Below are 8,296 nucleotides of genomic sequence, written 5' to 3' on the forward strand. Positions count from 1 at the left end.
CTCATGCTAATCTAATTTATTGGCTGCTATCACCAGTGTTGCAGATCTAGTTTTTGGTTGGCACTAAGTTTACCGCCCTTCTATATGTATATTGAGTCTGGAAGATTGAAAATGATAACGAGAAAATTGTTTGGGGATATACTGAAGAGCAATTTGTCTACCAAGCATGCGAGTACGTTGTTTGCATTTCGAGCATTAAGAAAATAAAGCTGCAGATTTTTTTTAATAACTAATATAGTAATAAAGGGTCACACGTGTCCTCTCTTGGCTTTTATGATCATAAAAATAATCCTACAAAACCACAGTAGCCTTTGCGACTCGAGATGGTAAGGGTTAGAACGGGGCACGGAGCATAAACCTGAGTTAGCAAAGAAGAAATACAAAAGCGGTTGTAGACACTTGGAAGTCTAGTGTACACCACACTGGCAGTTTATGTTAGCTCATACGCTGCTCTGTTTATATTACCTCATTTGATAGTTTTGCGCTCTAGGTAAGGTGACGCGACTATTTCTAAGTAGCCAAGCGAGCTAGTTAGCGAAGAATGCAAAGCGCTTTGAAGCAACCTCCCGCGTACGGACGAACAGTCTACGCAAGAACAATATACAAAAACTTGGAACCTTTGCGGATTGCTACCCCTAAAAAGGTTGTGGAACCCGCGTAATTCGATTTGGCTGTGACGGCGGCAAAGTTCCAGCCAGTGCTACTGGTTCGTTGCCTAAACTGCAACAAAGAGGGCCGGGGTTTTAAGTGTCGTTTGGAGGACGCTAGGGGCCGCTCTCTCGTCGTCTGAAAATATTAAAGCGGCATACAACCTTTATAGCAATGCTGGCCGCTCGAACTTTTTCTCGCCGATAGGTACGCGTTCTTGAGGTCGCTGTTTGCAAGGCGCTTGCGAATACGACACGTTTGTTCGTGAGGATTAAGCGTAATTAGGTTAAACAGCCCTCTGGCATGAAGGCGTTGCACCGCATTCCCGCTAGCGGCGAGGGGTCTCCTAGCCTAGTGTACTTGCATAAGATCCCTGGATGCGACTAAAGTGCGAAAAAAGAAACTGGCGCTGCACAAGTTAGCGAAAACAGCTGACACCTCTCAGGAGGCTAAATTGAGTAAGCTTACATCATTCCTTGTCTTGCCTATACATCTTACCTCCCGTAGAGGACAAGGACGAGCTAAACTTTGTACACAAAATGCAGACCATGGTAGAAGAAATATGCTTTAGTAGAACGCTCTTGCGGAAGAGTTGGTTCATTTTCGAGGACGGTTATGGTATGGTTTATGGGGGTTTAACGTCCCGAAGCGACTCACGCTATCAGGGAAGCCGTAGTGAAGGACTCCGCAAATTTTGACCACCTGGGGTTCTTTAGCATGCACTGACAACGCACAGTACAGGGGCCTCTAGAGTGTCGCCTCCATCGAAATTAAACCGTCGTGGAAGGCTAGAAACTGCGCCTAAGAACGAGGTATAGGAGGTAAAGAAACGAATACTACCCCGTGGGCGCAGAGATGAAACTGTTGCATTTTGCTTGAGTGGTGCACAAAAAATAGTGCCCAGCATAGGAGAAATACGCTTTAGAAGACCGTTCTTGCGGGCTAGTTGGTTCATCCGCAAGGAAAGCAAGGTGTGGTATTCGTTTTTTTTTACCTCCTGTCCTGCTACTTTTGCGCAGTTTTTAACCTTCCTCTAAAATTAACCACCTATCTGGCAAGAACATTCCACTTAGTGGCTAAATATTTAAAAAATTGACTTTTTTTCCTGCGTCCTATCTCGTTCGATTTGAGTGGTGAAACAATGAACGGCATCCGACATTGGTATTCTTTCGGGATGGCGAGGAGGAGGACAGCGTGACAATAATAATAATAATAATAATAATAATAATAATAATAATAATAATAATAATAATAATAATAATAATAATAATAATAATAATAATAATAATAATAATAATAATAATAATAATAATAATAATAATAATAATAATAATAATAATAATCAATCAATCAATATTTATTTTTTCGGTGCCCAGGAACAACCCAAAGGTCTTGGTGCTGGTACACCATTCACACGCACAAAATGTACATTTATTTCACTACAAAGGAAGACACTCAGGGGAGGTAATGCAGCAGTAAAGGCGATAGAAAAAAAAAGACACAAAAACTAGGCATGACAGCAAGCATGAAGCAAAAAAGCGAGAACAAGGAAACAGCGAGAACAGCGGTAAATGAAAACAGCTAGAACAGGCAACATACATAGAAATATCTAATAAAACAATAAACAAAGAGAATGAACACAAGAACTACCGATAACAGCTAAGTACAGCATATATCAAAATACAAACAAGAATAAAGCCAATACTAATATGAACGAATAAGAGATCTCTGAAATAATAATAATAATAATAATAATAATAATAATAATAATAATAATAATAATAATAATAATAATAATAATAATAATAATAATAAAAATAATAATAATAATAATAATAATTGGTTTTTGGGCAAAGGAAATGGCGCAGTATCTGTCTCATATATCGTTGGACACCTGAACCGCGCCGTAAGGGAAGGGATAAAGGAGAGAGTTAAAGAAGAAAGGAAGAAGAGGTGCCGTAGTGGAGGGCTCCGGAATAATTTCGACCACCTGGGGATCTTTAACGTGCACTGACATCGCACAGCACACGGGCGCCTTAGCGTTTTTCCTCCATAAAAACGCAGCCGCCGCGGTCGGGTTCGTACCCGGGAACTCCGGATCAGTAGTCGAGCGCCCTAACCACTGAGCCACCGCGGCGGGTAGCGTGACAAGACGAACTTAACTAACCTGCCTTGGAGGTATTGTGCTTCACAAAGAAGTAGGGAAAAAAGCGCACGCTAAAAGGGAAGGTTTACGTAACAGGCATTATCTGTGCACCCGTCAAGCACATCACCTCTTACTGACTGAAAACTAAGAAGTAGAAACTCAAAACACAAGAATCGTTATAAACTCATTAAATTATTACCTCTGCGGCCGAGTCGCCCTCTGTATAATGTAGTTTGGTTTGGTTCATGGGGGTTTAACGTCCCAAAGCGACTCAGGCTATGAGAGGCGCCGTAGTGAATGGCTCCGGAAATTTCGACCTCCTGGGGTTCTTTAACGTACACTGACATCGCACAGCACACGGCCTCTAGAATTTCGCCTTCATCGAAATTCGACCGCTGCGGCCGGGATGGCGCTTCGTCCTGTCTCCTACCCTATGTGTCTTGTCCTTTTTTGCGCCTAAAACTATTTAATTATGAACCAAAACCAACTAGCCCAGCAGCAAGTGCTCTTAAACACTTCGATCCAAACACAGAGCGGTGTTACCCGCATTGTGGAAAGATCTGTGATATCTTTCACATGGTGTGGGCTTGTACTCAGAATCCTTATATTCCACCTTTCCGTACCCTAAAGGCATGGGATACTGCCCTACCCCACTGCTACACACTCGAGTCCCAAAGGGCTCCGGTGAAGCGGGCGCGAGACGGGGCATCGTCGTGCAGGGTCCCGGACTAAGGATACCGACCATGCAGCGGGGTCTTCTGATCCCAAATTTTCTTTTAAGCATTAAAACAGTTTTTCACCACCACCACCACCACGGCCGTCGTGCATTTTTAAACCGAAAGCTTTACTACGCCAGCCAGCAAACCATTTCGACTCGTTGCGCCGTATGCCGTATGCCGTATGTCGCATGCCGTATGCCGTATGTCGGTTGCGGCGTTGCCCAGCAACACCGTAGCCGCGCTCCAACAGATGGCGCCGCCATCGACGCCGCTCGCTCCACCAGATGTGCTCCGCTGGAGTACAGGGAGAGGAGGTGTCGCCTGGCGTGGGGTGGGGGGGGGGTAGTCCAGGATGTCCAGGCTAACTTTAGCTAAGGGTTAAAAGAAAAGATATTTGAGGTAGGCCAGGGAAACCGCTTACATACACCTACCAACCGGCTCTCGCATTGTAGGCAATTGTTTGTTTTGCAATTAAGTAATTACCAATTAGAGATAATTTTTCTACATGCGAAAATATGAAATTTGGACAGAAAATGTGAATAGCCAGGTTGGAGAGCACCTTGAGAAACCCCAATACTATTTATTTGTGATAAAGAAAGCCTCACGTATATTTTTTTTCCAAGGTCCGAAGAAAGCACGCGAAAAAAAAAACACCTGGCTAGCGCATTCGCGCGCCACGATTGTGCTGCTCTCAGTCATAGCTTGAGTGAACGAAATCAGCGACTGGCAAGGCGCGACGATCCCGTTGCTCCCGCAGGCCGATATTGCGATGGTGGTTGCGACGCCCGCACTAGCCAGTCTGAAAGTGTGAAGGTGCAACCACCGTCGGTATATCGGCCTGCCGGAGCAATGGGGTCGTCGCGCCATAATAATAATTGTTTTTTTTTGGGGGGGGGGGAAGGAAATGGCGCAGTATCTGTCTCATATATCGTTGGACACTTGAACCGCGCCGTAAGGGAAGGGATAAAGGAGGGAGTGAAAGAAGAAAGGAAGGAAGAGGTGCCGTAGTGGAGGGCTCCGGAATAATTCCGACCACGTGGGGATCTTTAACGTGCACTGACATCGCACAGCACACGGACGCCTTAGCGTTTTTCCTCCATAAAAACGCAGCCGCCGCGGTCGGGTTCGAACCCGGGAACTCCGGATCAGTAGTCGAGCGCCCTAACCACTCAGCCACCGCGGCGGGTCAACGTCGCGCCATGCCAGCGGGTGATTTCGTTCACTAATAATAATAATATTAATAATGATAATAATAATAATACTTGGTTTTTGGGGAAAGGAAATGGCGCAGTAGTGTCTCATATATCGTTGGACACCTGAACCGCACCGTAAGGGAAGAGATAAAGGAGAGAGTGAAAGAACAAAGGAAGAAAGAGGTGCCGTAGTGGAGGGCTCTGGAATAATTTCGATCACCTGAATATGTAGAGGCCAAAATGGCCACACAAGATCAGGTAGTCTACACTGACACCACTCTGTACCCGTGGACTCGTAGTCGAAGCATAAAGAAAACGGTATCGGCCGCGGTGGCTCAGTGGTTAGGGCGCTCGACTACTGATCCGGAGTTCCCGGGTTCGAACCCGGCCGCGGCGGCTGCGTTTTTATGGAGGAAAAACGCTAAGGCGCCCGTGTGCTGTGCGATGTCAGTGCACGTTAAAGATCCCCAGGTGGTCGAAATTATTCCGGAGCCCTCCACTACGGCACCTCTCTCCCTTTCTTCTTTCACTCCCTCCTTTATCCCTTTTTTTTAATTGGTTTTGGGGGGAAAGGAAATGGCGCAGTATCTGTCTCATATATCGTTGGACACCTGAACCGCGCCGTAAGGGAAGGGTAAAGGAGGGAGTGAAAGAAGAAAGGAAGAGAGAGGTGCCGTAGTGGAGGGCTCCGGAATAATTTCGACCACCTGGGGATCTTTAACGTGCACTGACATCGCACAGCACACGGGCGCCTTGGCGTTTTTCCTCCATAAAAACGCAGCCGCCGCGGTCGGGTTCGAACCCGGGAACTCCGGATCAGTAGTCGAGCGCCCTAACCACTGAGCCACCGCGGCGGGGCCTTTATCCCTTTCCTTACGGCGCGGTTCAGGTGTCCAACGATATATGAGACAGATACTGCGCCATTTCCTTTCCCCAAAAAGTCAATTATTATTATTGTCACAACAGAGGAGGATGGCCTCATCAGCGGCGCATCCACGAGAGATGGGACGGTAACTGAGGCAGAGGAGATCGCCGAAGCTCTAGCGGCAGCCGAGGGTTATCGCACCAACAAATCTCTCACTATCATAACAGATTCCCAAGAAGCGTGCAGACGCTACGTGGTAGGAAGAATAAACAAGAAAGCACTAAGGATTCTCTTGAAAACGCAGCGAACCAACGAGAAGATCCAACATAGGATCCACTGGGTATCCGGACACGCCGGAGTCGAATGCAGTCTGAAGGCGGACAAGCTATATATATAGTTCGCGAGCTTACTATCCGAGATGATGAGTCAAACGCCTCGGACGGCCCGGAGATAACGGTAGAGCTCACGTACGCAGCTATCCTCAACCTCATCAAAGGCAGAAGACGCAAATATCTCCAGCCACATCCTCTGCTAACACAATATGAAGCGACATGTTGGAGAAGACTCCAAACAGGAGCCTTCCACAACCTTCACATTCTACATAAGATGTATCTGGAGCAGTATAGGGATTCATGTCCGTGGTGCGGGGCAACCCCCACGCTGTATCATATCACATGGGAATGCATACACAATGTAGCTTTCCGAGGTAACAAAGAGCCAAATGCGGAGCAGTGGGAGGACTAGCTAACCAGCAGCCAGATCAAGGTCCAAAGAGACCTAGTGAGCCACGCATGCCGGATGGCCAGGGACAGTGGTGCCTTGGACTAGGGGTTCCAACCATGCTCAGCCTGGAAGTCATCGGCAATCTTCGGGCAAGCAGCAAGACTCCTTTATTAGAGCAATAAAGTTTATTCACTCACTCATTGGATCATCTGGGATCTTTAACGTGCACTGACATCGCACAGCACATGGGCGCCTTAGCGTTTTTCCTCCATAAAAACACAGCAGCCGCGGTCGGGTTCGAACCCGGGAACTCCGGATCAGTAGTCGAGCGCCCTAACCACTGCGCCACCACGGCGGTTGGGAACACGGGTGAAAATTGGTTTTTGGGGAAAGGAAGTGGCTCAGTATCTGTCTCACATATCAGCAGGCACCTGAACCCCCGCCATAAGGGGAGGGTGAAAAGGAGGAACTAAGAGAAGAAAGGAAGAAAGAGGTGCCGTAGTGGAGGGCTGCGGAATAATTTCGACCACTTGGGGATTTTTAACATGCACCAACGTCGCACAGCACACGGCCGCCTTAGCGTTTCGCGTCCATTCGAAAGCGTCCGCCGCGGTCGGGTTCGAACCCGGGAACTTCGGATCAGTAGCCGAGTGCCCTACCCACTGAGCCAAGCTTCACAGAAATTTCGTGAAGAGGTTTCTCTTCCCTTACGGTGCGGTTCAGCTGTCCAACGATATATGAGACAGATATTGCGCCATTTCCTACCCCACCCCCCCAAAAAAAGCAATTATTCCGATAAAGGAAACCAGAGACGCCATAATGAAATAGCTCGAGAGCTTGGTCTACATTGTTTATCGTTAGTATGGTGTATAAAAGAAAGTAAACAAGATAAAAGCGGTAAAGAGGTATTAAATTTCTAGATTCAGGAGTGTAATAAAGAAGATATCAGAAAAAAACTTGTCGATGCCATTCGGCCTGCACTCGCAGTGCTTAAGGAAAGGGCCGAAAAGTCTGCTTCATATCCATTCATATTAATAGATGTGGGTGCCGCAGTGATCGCAAGGCAGAGGAATATTTTATTCCGTTTGGGGGTTTACACAAGCGAAAACATTATCTACTGACCCCATTCATGTCAGTGACTTGGACTGAAGCGCACGGCTGAAAAAAGTTCGGAGTGCATATGTGCAAGCCTCAAATGCCTTCTCCCAGTACACTCATACGTGCACGGGTATGATTTCAGCCAATTGTGTTCCTTCTAGTAAACTGTCAGAAAGTTTTTAAAGACAGTTTTGGCAAATGTACTGCTGTTTATACTAGTTAGTTTTTTAAAGCAAAGGTTGAAAAATTATGGTCAGAAATGAAGTGTGTGCTGAAATTTAATGTCTAAAGTCACACAGGGATTTTTTTTTCTTTCAGAGAAAAAATGGTTTTGAGGAAATAAGAAGAGAAACTCTAAAATCTCGGTGTACACCTAAAGCGCGCCACTGCGTGAATGATGACGAGGAATAATAAATGAAATTGGTTTTTTTGGGGCAAGGAAATGGCGCAGTATCTGTCTCACAAATCGGTGGACACCTGAACCGCGCCGTAAGGGAAGAGATAAAGAAGAAAGTGAAAGGAGAAAGGAAGAAAGAGGTGCCGTAGTGGAGGGCTCCGGAATAATTTCGACCACCTTGGGATCTTTAACGTGACTCCAGGTTCAAACCCGACCGCGGCGGCTGCGTTTCGATGGAGGCGAAACGCTAAGGCGCCCGTGTGCTGTGCGATGTCAATGCACCTTAAAGATCCACAGGTATGAATAATAATAATTGGTTTTGGGGGAAAGGAAATGGCGCAGTATCTGTCTCATATATCGTTGGACGCCTGAACCGCGCCATAAGAGAAGGGATAAAGGAGGGAGGGAAAGAAGAAAGGAAGAACGAGGTGCCGTAGTGGAGGGCTCCGGAGTAATTTCGACCACCTGGGGATCTTTAACGTGCACTGACATCGCACAGCACGCGGG

The 8,296-nt window shown here is 46.7% G+C and overlaps 1 non-coding gene across 1 annotated transcript; it reads left to right on the plus strand.

The window, feature by feature from the left end:
* The first annotated feature begins 5,030 nt into the window (after positions 1-5,030).
* On the plus strand, positions 5,031-5,102 carry TRNAS-ACU (transfer RNA serine (anticodon ACU)). Its single transcript has one exon. It is a non-coding gene; the product is annotated as a tRNA-Ser (tRNA).
* Positions 5,103-8,296: the final 3,194 nt, after the last annotated feature.

The sequence above is a fragment of the Amblyomma americanum genome, chromosome 10 (assembly GCF_052857255.1).
Source record: "Amblyomma americanum isolate KBUSLIRL-KWMA chromosome 10, ASM5285725v1, whole genome shotgun sequence".
In the NCBI taxonomy this organism is placed as follows: domain Eukaryota; kingdom Metazoa; phylum Arthropoda; class Arachnida; order Ixodida; family Ixodidae; genus Amblyomma; species Amblyomma americanum.